This window comes from Pseudophryne corroboree, chromosome 12, assembly GCF_028390025.1.
Source record: "Pseudophryne corroboree isolate aPseCor3 chromosome 12, aPseCor3.hap2, whole genome shotgun sequence".
NCBI classification, from domain to species: Eukaryota; Metazoa; Chordata; class Amphibia; order Anura; family Myobatrachidae; genus Pseudophryne; species Pseudophryne corroboree.
The window spans coordinates 27,692,929-27,705,304 of record NC_086455.1 but is presented as its reverse complement, the minus strand read 5'-3'; the positions used below and the strand labels follow the sequence as shown (position 1 = coordinate 27,705,304).

The 12,376-nt window shown below is 40.4% G+C and overlaps 1 protein-coding gene across 6 annotated transcripts in view; it reads right to left on the bottom strand.

Annotated features, from left to right (window-relative positions):
* KCNH5 (potassium voltage-gated channel subfamily H member 5) overlaps nt 1-12,376 on the bottom strand; it is a 544,426-nt gene that overhangs the window by 502,382 nt on the left and 29,668 nt on the right. The gene's annotated exons all lie outside the window — the stretch shown is intronic.

Genomic DNA, 12,376 nt, shown 5'->3' with positions numbered 1-12,376 from the left:
TGTTGCGCTGCTTCAGGGCCCGCCAATATGATGGGGCCAATTGCCATTGGCATTATAATGCTGCTGAGCCACTGCAACACTATTGTCTTTGTACCATTCAATATACAAACTCATACTTTATCAGGACATTATAGTAAACATAGATTGGTGTTGGAAGGAGTTAATATAGCGGTATAAAGTGTGACTAGGATTGATGATTATTTATGTCAGTCATTGAAAGAAACCTTATCTCACTTTTTTATGTGAAAACGCTATATTGAAGCCGGACTGATGCTGCAGTAGCCACAACATGGGATAATTTTCTTCCCCCTTTTTTTGCTGAACCAATAAGCATAATATTATTATGCCGACTAAATAAATATAAGATAATCAAGCCGTGTGACTTAAGAAAATATTTGTTTTATTACAGGATTTAGCAAAATATTCACACTTCTTATTACTCACCGCAAAGACAGTTATATGTCTATAAAATACTTTTGGGGTATTTGACATAGATACTTACCTGGTATATGTGTATACATATATGATAGACACATATATATCTATACTCCTCATATTTTAATGAGAATATTAAAGGTTACGTCTTAATTTAATGAATCATATTGATGTAATATCATTTAATCTAAAAGAGTGCTCCAAAAAGGCAATCCCTTTCTTTTTTTTGGTAACTGCCGATCTTTCTTTGCGAATGCGGTCTGGCTGGAGGAGGGGGAGGGGGCACAGGGCCGTCTGCTCATTTCTTCCTGGCTCTCTCCTCTCTGCCTCTTGAGTTATTGCTGCCACTGAGGGGGAGGCGGTCCTCCTGCTCTTGCCACGGGGATGACAGGCCCCTCATGATCATCTCCGGTATTGAAACATGTACATAATACAGGCCCGCCCTCTTCCCCTCTACTCTGCTGTCTTCCGGCCAAAGGACTAAGCCTGTCCTGTTCATCCCCTTATCCCACCCCTTCCCCTCAACTCTGCTCTTGAGTGTCTCCCGGCCAGAGGACCAGGCCAGCCCCCTTCTTCCATTCTATCCTGTCACTCCATTGGACAGTGGACCTCTTTATGTTCATGTTATTATAAGGAATGTAGTGTAGTGTAGCATATGGGGGACGGGGGAGTGGGGGATGCAGGGATGTAGTGCAGTGTGTACGGGGGATGTAAATCTCGCAGCCAGAACAATAAAAAGCTGCTATTTAGTAAATATACCCCTGTGTTCAACTTCTAACTGGAAACCTTACAGCTGATAGAAAGAGCAAGCAGTACCAAGAATGATCAGAAGGGTGTGTGGTATATGTATGTTCTGCCAACCCAACTAATACTATTTACTATAAATAGATGGGATTTAGTACAGTTCACACTTAGGGGACTATACATCATCCTTTATGTGCCAGATACACATTATTAGGGACCCAATGGAGCCATGTAGTATTCCGCAAACTCAGAAAACTGAGAATTTCGGATGGCATTGATTCCCAGGGCCCAGCTACTTTCTATATTCCTATGGGAAGGATGTCCGAGTTTGAGAAGGGAGATAGAAGCGGATCCCTCTCCTGCTTCCGCATTGAATACCCGTGAACTCAGGTCACGCATGCGCAGTCAGCTGGCACAATAGGGTTAAGTAGCACTGCAGTATTAGGGAACGCAGGCAAGCTGCTTTTCGGAACAGCTGTCCCCACTAGTTAAGTATCCAGTGGCGCAAATCACGACAAGTAGGATACTTAATGATCGTGGGCCAATATGGCCCCCGATGATAGATAGCCCCTTAAAAGTGGAAGCCTTTGATTTGGTATTTCAGTTCAAAAGCATTAGACAAAAACCTAGGCTAAAAATGATTTTTTAAAACAGCTAATCCATCATTGCAAAGGTCTTCTGGAACCAACGTCCTATCCATACAAAATATTTATATTTCAGGTACAATTGAGAGCTTGCAGGGAAGGATGTGGTTAAATGTCCTTACAAGCCATTACTCTATTAAGCCTTTTAATTTTAACAATGGTTTATTTTTTTCATGTTAGGTCTATTATGCTACAATGAAGCATTTGGCTAATTATTTATACGTTTATCGTCTATAAAGGCTCTTACGTTACTACATACATTCAAACTATCTAATTACTGGGCCGATCATCCAAATATCAGCCAATTAGCCCAATAACTGGACAGTGTGTACCCAGCTTTAGTACTATATAAAACTGCTGAAAGTCTTTCCTTTAAAGTAACCCTGATCCTAACCTGTTAGCACTCCACCCCAAACAAGTCTAATAATATTTAAACTAAATAAATATTTTCTATTAATCTTCAGCCTTTGTAAGTTCCTTCATAATATAGAGCTGCAAAAAAAAAAAAAAACAACTAGGGCCGAGTAATCCTACATTATTGCCATTTAATACTGAAGATGCTAGATCAGATACAATTTACAGCTAAAACATCTTACTGAAATCTGTATTCTAGAATCATAGGAAGAAGTTCCAGAGCCAGCATAGAAAACATTATGTAACGTCAGAGCAAGGACTTCCAAAGGATGGGGTTAGTCAAGTGAAAATCATTTTCTACTTTCCTCATCTGAATGCATATTCTTTTGTAGATTGGAGTGAAGTACTGTACGTGAAATAAGTATCTGAGCAGGGACCACCACTACATTATAAAACATTACTGTTTATCAGAAACACCATAATGATGTATCTGCAGCAATTTCCAAATAACATAAAAATAGTAATTAAGTAAATCAATCAGGAAGAAAAATAAAAGTTAATAAAAATAATTGTGTTGTGTGAAAAGCTACGACTGTAGAAAATTTTCTATTAGGAAGCCTGTCCGAAATAATTATTATTTGGTTGATTTTAGTCTACTGGCAGTTTCAGTTCTGTATACTGAACACATAGAAGGAGACTTGGTAAAAGAATAACTTTTTATAAACTGCAGCCAGCTAAACATTTTATTTCATTTTAGGACAGAGAATCTAGACTTTGAAACATATTTTTAGGTAATAGTATTTTAAGGATTATAGGTGGTCATTACGAGTTGATCGCTAGCTGAAAATGTTCGCTGCGCAGCGATGATGCAAAAAAAAGTCACTTCTGCGCATGCGTATGCGGCGCAATGCGCACACACGACGTACTATTACAATGAATGATGTAGTTTCACACAAGGTCAAGTGAAGCTTTTCAGTCGCACTGCTGACCGCAAAGTGATTGACAGGAAGTGGGCGTTTCTGGGTGTCAACTGAGCGTTTTCAGGGAGTGTGTGAAAAACCGCAGGGGTGTCAGGAAAAACACAGGCGTGGCTGGCCGAACGCAGGGCGTGTTCGTGACGTCAAAACAGGAACTGAACATTCTGAAGTGATCGCAAGTGCTGAGTAGGTCTGAAGCTACTCTGAAAATGCACAAAATTATTTTGTAGTCGCTCTGCGATCCTTTCGTTCGCACTTCTGCTAAGCTAAAATACACTCCCAGTGGGAGGCGGCATAGCGTTTGCATGGCTGCTAAAAACTGCTAGCGAGCGATCAACTCGGAATGACCCCCATAGACAAAATAATTACTCAAGGACCCAAGATCAAATATTGGCTTTTAGATCTCTTCCAAAACAAATGCTTAATGCAACTATATTAGCTCTTTGACTACTTCATTACAGTAATATTTAAAGTACACAAATTTCAAATGACATATCTATATATAGTGTTCCCGCTAGGATGTGGGAAGGGCAGTGTGCTATTGTGCGTACATATTATCGTCATGCACGCGCCAAGCGGCAGCAAGGCACCAGGTAGGCTGTTTTAGCAGGGCGCCGCTAAATCGGGTAGGAGCGTGGCATCCTGTCAAAACAGCCTAGCGCAGTGTTTCCCCAACTTTTCTGAGCCACAGCATCCTAAAGAATCAGAATTTTTTTTCACGGGACCCCTAGGCCGAAAGTTTCTTATTGAACAATTCAGAAAAAAAATATTCAATTAAGTATCTTGTATTTATAGGTCATCCTTAGGTTCAGTTATGTGGCGATGGACAGGATTCACTTCTGATTGGCCATATATTTTATGACTGGAAGCCACAAGCACTGGTTTTGTCTATTACACCATTAATAATTTTAATTGGTCCTGGACCACCAACTCTCAGGGCATCCTTGCAAGTGCCCCCAGGAACCCCAGGGTGCCTAGGCACACAGTGTAAGAACCACAGCCTAGCGTGAAGACACACACACACACACACACACACACACACACACACACATATATATATATATATATATATAAATAAATAAATAAATAAATAATGTGATCTGACAGTATAAGCAGTTTAACATATATAATTACATCACTGGCGTTTCTTTAATAGGGAAAAGTTTGGATCAAAAGTGTGGTTGGTGCGCTACTTCCCTTCTTAACCAGTATAATATATTCAGGAAATGTCTTAGATTTATCAAACTTGCACTCTGGTTCCACAGGATACCCTGCAGACGGCAGCTCAGTCCTTCGGGGTGTCACTAGGTTTAGTGACAAATAAATCTGGAGAAACAAGGAGAGGACAAGCGCCTAATAGTGCAGTAACTTCACACCAATTTTGGTTATTTACAATGAAGTGTCTATAGGTAATCTGCGTACCGGAAATTTGATTTTTAGCAGGCACATCAAAATTATAGCGGCTGATTCCTCCAATTGATTATCTGCACCACAACTGGTCACCGGGTTAAACGTAAACGGGTGTCTCAAAGAGGATATCTTCCAGTCGGTCTATTCGCAGGAAAGCGGGGTCTGTAATCAACCAGAGCGAGAGACGCCTCTCATAGTGCAGAATTTACTTATCAAATATATTGGGGTTCACACAAATCGATTGGTGTTTATATTATGGTACGCTAAATACCTAACAGCATTTCATTAAAGGTCTTTTTCAGGAATGATTGTCCTCCGTGGAGATATAAAATACCGTAGTTCGTAATTCGCCGTGCATAAATGAGAATCACAGGCTAAAAAACATAGGTTTTAATTCATATACTAAGAGTGGTCATAAAAATACACTTTTAAAAAAGAAAAGAGTTCATAAAGCTTATCTGGATAATCCGATATTTTTTCAAGCAGTCCGGGGTATGTCCACAGTGAATGCCCGAGTCAGGGGTGTTCAGAACAGGTCCTCAACGCGTTTCACCTATCAAGGCTCCACTCCTGAGGAAGCCTTGATAGGTGAAACGTGTTGAGGACCTGTTCTGAACACCCCTGACTCGGGCATTCACTGTGGACATACCCCGGACTGCTTGAAAAAATATCGGATTATCCAGATAAGCTTTATGAACTCTTTTCTTTTTTTAAAGTGTATTTTTATGACCACTCTTAGTATATGAATTAAAACCTATGTTTTTTAGCCTGTGATTCTCATTTATGCATGGCGAATTACGAACTACGGTATTTTATATCTCCACGAAGGACGATCATTCCTGGAAAAGACCTTTAATGAAATGCTGTTTGGGGTTTATATTATGGTACGCTAAATACCTATCGATTTGTGTGAACCCCAATATATTTGATAAGTAAATTCTGCACTATGAGAGGCGTCTCTCGTTCTGGTTGATTACAGACCCCGCTTTCCTGCGAATAGACAGACTGGAAGATATCCTCTTTGAGACACCCGTTTACGTTTAACCCGGTGACCAGTTGTGGTGCAGATAATCAATTGGAGGAATCAGCCGCTATAATTTTGATGTGCCTGCTAAAAATCTAATTTCCGGTACGCAGATTACCTATAGACACTTCATTGTAAATAACCAAAATTGGTGTGAAGTTACTGCACTATTAGGCGCTTGTCCTCTCCTTGTTTCTCCGGCGTTTCTTTAATATTCACCTCTCCGGAGTACCCCATTGGCGGCAGTAAGAGCACAAATCATCACCAAGAAAACGGAGTGGCGCCCATTTTCCCAGCATTTTGCACATGTACAGTAGAGAAATTGCACGTAAAATGGTCACTGCGCCATTTTTCCGGAGATCAGCGCATGTGTATTAAGAGTCTGAGCTCCTAGCGCTCAGACTACAGCGCTGCTGGCAGACAGGAGGAGGCCCGGATGGGGGAGGCAGCATACGGGCCTCCTCCTCTCTTAAAACGCCCCTTGAATAGCATGCATTTTGCTAAGTAACTACATGTTGATGTCCACTTAAAGAGACCCATGCAATCAATCACAGAAGGTGGACAAAGGCATTCTGTTCCAGCTCATTCCTTACAGGGGAGTACCAATAACTCTGGATGCAGAGCCGGCCCTAACCAATATGATGCCCTAGGCAAGTTTTTGGCTGGTGCCCCCTAGCACCACCGCTAGTTCTGCCTCTGACCCTGCTCCCATTCCCAGCACCATCACCCCCCACCCATAGCAGTCCTTTTTTTTGTTTTCCTACCCCCTGTAATTTAAATAAGAACAGTGTGCACATTCGGCACACAGCCCAAAAAAGGGGTGTGTTTTTGTGGCAAGGGGCATGGCCACACAATAGTACCCCCAATTCAAATTATGCCTCACAGTAGTGCAACTTTATTCACAATTTATAATGCGATAGTGTCCCTTATTCACATTACATCACACAGTAGTACCACTTTACCTTATACACGTTACTCCTCACAGTAGTGCCCCTCATTCACATAACATCATACTGAATTGCTCCTTATTCACATTACACCACACCATATTGCTCTTTATTCTCATTACAACACACCATATTGCTCCTTATTCACATTACATCACACCATATTGCTCTTTATTCACATTAGACCACACAGTTGTGCCCTTTCTATACGTTACACCACACAGTAGAGCAGCTTATACACATAATGCCACACATTAATGCATTTATACACATAATACCACACAGTAATGCCCATTACACATATGACACACATTATGTCCTTATAAACATAATGAGCCTTACACATTCTGCCAACCCTTATTAATGCCCTTATACACATAATTTCCCTTACACATATGCCACACATTGCTAATGCCCTTATACACATAATGACACACATAATGTCCCTTACATTATTAGTGCCCTTATACACATAATGACACACATAGTGCCCCTTATACATATGTTACACATTATTAATGCCCTTATACACATAATGACACATATAGTTCTTGGCGTGAGTCAACTGGCAGCTCTGCTAACGTAGGGTGCCTATTTTTTATGAAAATGCATCTTATTTGCATGGCTATATGGCTAGGATGCACAAGCAGCTTCTGCTGATTAAAATGATATGTAGCATGCCTATATACTGTGTGCGACTGTGGCTGTATCTGCATACGAAATGCTACACATAGAATATAGGCATGCCGCATATCATTTTAATCAGCAGAAGCTGCTTGTGCTCTTAGGCATACCAGATGCCCTAGGCAATTGCCTAGTTTGCCTATGCCTAGGACCGGCTCTGTCTGGATGCAATGAGACTAGAGACAAGCCCATGGGTACACCCAAAAAAAAAAAACGGTCATGAAGAATCCTGAACACATGGATCAACATAAAATATAACTTCCCCCCTTGTTTGATTATATATAAAGGATTCAGTATGCTTGAATGGCAGACCATTAAAATGGAAATCTGCCATATGGTTTGTACACACTGTGAGATATTTTCTTACGATTTTGACTATATAGTCAAAATCGTAAGAAAAGTTAGTGCAGATCGCAAGGTGAAAGTCACCTTGCGATCTCGATTCGATGCCGATGCACGGTCCCGCGTGTAGCCGGCATCGCAAGCCTAGATAGAATGTGCAGGCAAGTCAATTTTGATTATCTCAATAGAAGAGTCAAAACTGACACTTAGCCAAAATCGCACATAGTCAGTATCTCAAGCACACTCATTATGTGCTTGCAATACTGACTATGTGCCGACCTGGCCCCTGTCGCATAGTGAGAATCGGGCATAGCCTGAATCTCACTGTGTGTATGGGCCATTATACATATATCTGTACGATACATGCAAAGATTCATGTTATATTGACATTCTTTTTACATGAGAATATTTTAGCACTGCTCAGAGGGGCCTTCTCTATAATATCTCTTTATATGGAATAGCTCACAGGTTCTCAAACTCGGTCCTCAGGACCCCACACAGTGCATGTTTTGCAGGTCTCCTCACAGAATCACAAGTGAAATAATTAGCTCCACCTGTGGACCTTTAAAAATGTGTCAGTGAGTAATGACTACACCTGTGCACCTGCTGGGTTACCTGCAAAACATGCACTGTGTGGGGTCCTGAGGACCGAGTTTGAGAACCTATGAAGTAGCTGATAGATCTATGCATATAGTAGTTCCTGGCTTTCATGCTGGACCTACTAGGCCCTTACACTAGGGGAAAGACTAATGAGGCATTTGTCACAGCACATCATTTCCATTTATGTAGCAGAGGAACCCTGACTGCCTAGAATTGAGGCCACACTGTATGAATGGCCTCTGCAGCTCCGATAGTTACACCACTTATTATGGGAAACATAATTCACCATACTCAGATTAACTGTATTTTATCAAAGTTTTAAAGCAAAAATGAGATAAATTCACTTTTAATAATCACTGGGAAATCTAGTTTGGTTTTTTTTTTTAATCTCGGGTCCCAAGAGCCATGAGTTCATAGTTATTATCAGACAATACAAACGGTTAAGCAAGAGTTATTTCTTCTAAATATATGTAATGAACATTTGTTTTAGCACTTTACTTTTCAGAATTTTACTCGACCAGGGCAAATTAGCCAAGCTAAGCACACCCATAAGTGCACACCCACATCGAAGTATTGGTAACTGCACCTGGGTAGGCAGTCTGGCCATTTTACCAGTACCAGGTTTTCAGTCTGGTACCCCTTTAGGACATTCACTGTCATTCACTCCAACTTCTCTTTTTTTTTCTCTCCTGAAACACTGGTTGGCATTTATATATTAATCATAGAAGTGATAAGACATGGGCACTGTTTGTATTATACTGTAGGTATCACTTTTGGGTGTTTCAATAGTTTTATTACATGTGTCTAAATGTATTTTCCCATTAATAAAAATAAAAACCCACCAGGAATGTGCAAAATGCATCCCATTGATATCACAGGATGATACTGGCACCACCCAAGGAATTTCAGACCATTTGCAGGGAGGAAATTATCCTACACCTCAATGTAAAACAGGGCATCCCCTTTTGTCATCTCCATCCCATAGAATGCAAATAGTATCAGCCCACAAAATAAATATCTAGGGTAGAGTTTACCAAATTCCACCAGTAAAAGTCCAGGTTTCAAGGATTTCCAAGCGTGAGCACAGGTAATTTAATTAGTAACAGTTAATTTGATCTAACCTTCTAGACTTAAGCATAGATATCCTTAAAACCTGGACTGTAATGGTAGAGTTTGTGAAACTGATCTAGTTAATTTAAGCGGCAGCAAAGTCCAAAACACAACCCGGCTCCTGGCATCAGAGGATGCCAATTCCTCTCTGCCCAGCTGTGGGAGGCACAAGTCTTGCACTTCTGTGTCTTACGTTTGTATCCATATGGTATAACTGGTTACAGCAGTCTAGGTATATTAGGGGAGATGTAAATTTGCTAGCAATATAAAATATCTATTTTTATCAGTGTTACAATGGAAAACAGGAAACATAGTAGATATATGACACACAACAAAGAGTATGAAACATTCTCAATAATGTGCGTAAGGTAAGTTCATGTCAGGCTAAAATATAAAAAGATAAGAGTACTTCAATAGCCTAGGACTTTAAGCCAAAAACAATCCCCCACTTTCTATGGGTTAAAAGTCAAATACAATTTTAATTTTTCTCTTGTCTCAACATCATTAGTAAATATGTATGTATTTAGACAATGGTGCATTTTATCTAATATGTGTATTTATCTCCGGATGTGGTATGTAATGTCAATGTGGATGTACCATGTGACATGGTCATAATGTTTACAAAGCGTTTTTACAGTATTAGAGACCTAACATAACTACAGCCTAATTCTAAACTTATAACAGTGACACGTACCGTCAACATTCACAATGCCACCATAATAACCATGTCGCCATTATGTCCATGTCAACATAATGACTACATAACCTAATTACCTGCTTTACAGCAGCCACATACATCACTCTCTCCGAGCACCAACCACAGTTGTTATTCCACTACATTATGTATCAAGGGTTCCCCAATCCATTCCATTATGTATCAAGGGTTCCCCATTCCACTACATTAAGTACCAAGGGTTCCCCAATCCATTCCATTATGTATCAAGGGTTCCACATTCCACTACATTAAGTACCAAGGGTTCCCCAATCCATTCTATTATGTATCAAGGGTTCCACATTCCACTACATTAAGTACCAAGGGTTCCCAATTCCACTACATTATGTATCAAGGGTTTCCCATTCCACTACATTATGTATCAAGGGTTCCCCAGTCCATTCCATTATGTATCAAGGGTTCCCCATTCCACTACATTATATATCAAGGGTTCCCGATTCCGCTACATTATGTATCAAGGGTTCCCCATTCCGCTACATTATATATTAAGGGTTCCCCATTCCACTACATTTTGTATCAAGGGTTCCCCATTCCATTCCATTATGTATCAAGGGTTCCCCATTCCACTACATTAAGTACCAAGGGTTCCCCAATCCATTCCATTATGTATCAAGGGTTCCCCAATCCATTCCATTATGTATCAAGGGTTCCCCAATCCATTCCATTATGTATCAAGGGTTCCCCATTCCATTCCATTATGTATCAAGGGTTCCCCATTCCACTACATTAAGTACCAAGGTTTCCCCAATCCATTCCATTATGTATCAAGGGTTCCCCATTCCACTACATTATGTATCAAGGGTTCCCCATTCCGCTACATTATGTATCAAGGGTTCCCAATTCCACTACATTATGTATCAAGGGTTTCCCATTCCACTACATTATGTATCAAGGGTTTCCCATTCCGCTACATTATGTATCAAGGGTTCCCCAATCCATTCCATTATGTATCAAGGGCTCCCCATTCCATTATGTATCAAGGGTTCCCCATTCCACTACATTAAGTACCAAGGGTTCCCCGATCCATTCCATTATGTATCAAGGGTTCCCCATTCCACTACATTATGTATCAAGGGTTCCCCAATCCATAACATTATGTATCAAGGGTTCCCCATTCCGCTACATTATGTATCAAGGGTTCCCCAATCCATAACATTATGTATCAAGGGTTCCCCATTCCGCTACATTATGTATCAAGGGTTCCCAATTCCACTACATTATGTATCAAGGGTTTCCTATTCCACTACATTATGTATCAAGGGTTTCCCATTCCGCTACATTATGTATCAAGGGTTCCCCAATCCATTCCATTATGTATCAAGGGTTCCCCATTCCATTCCATTATGTATCAAGGGTTCCCCATTCCACTACATTAAGTACCAAGGGTTCCCCGATCCATTCCATTATGTATCAAGGGTTCCCCATTCCACTACATTATATATCAAGGGTTCCCCATGTATCAAGGGTTCCCCAATCCATAACATTATGTATCAAGGGTTCCCCAATCCATTCCATTATGTATCAAGGGTTCCCCATTCCACTACATTAAATACCAAGGGTTCCCCAATCCATTCCATTATGTATCAAGGGTTCCACATTCCACTACATTAAGTACCAAGGGTTCCCCAATCCATTCCATTATGTATCAAGGGTTCCCCATTCCGCTACATTATATATTAAGGGTTCCCCATTCCACTACATTTTGTATCAAGGGTTCCCCATTCCATTCCATTATGTATCAAGGGTTCCCCATTCCACTACATTAAGTACCAAGGGTTCCCCAATCCATTACATTATGTATCAAGGGTTCCCCAATCCATTCCATTATGTATCAAGGGTTCCCCATTCCATTATGTATCAAGGGTTCCCCATTCCACTACATTAAGTACCAAGGTTTCCCCAATCCATTCCATTATGTATCAAGGGTTCCCCATTCCACTACATTATATATCAAGGGTTCCCCATTCCGCTACATTATGTATCAAGGGTTCCCCAATCCATTCCATTATGTATCAAGGGTTCCCCAATCCATTCCATTATGTATCAAGGGTTCCCCATTCCACTACATTAAGTACCAAGGGTTCCCCAATCCATTCCATTATGTATCAAGGGTTCCACATTCCACTACATTAAGTACCAAGGGTTCCCCATTCCGCTACATTATGTATCAAGGGTTCCCCACTCCTCTTTTGTAAATTATTTGCACCGACCACCTTTTGTCTGTTTTTATGCCATAATTTGCTTCTATACTGTATGTTCACCTCATTTTACAGCAATATATAATATGTTGACTTATTAGGAAACGTAATAATAAATATTATTATTATTATTATTATTATTATTAATATTACTGCAACAGGGCTTTTTAACAT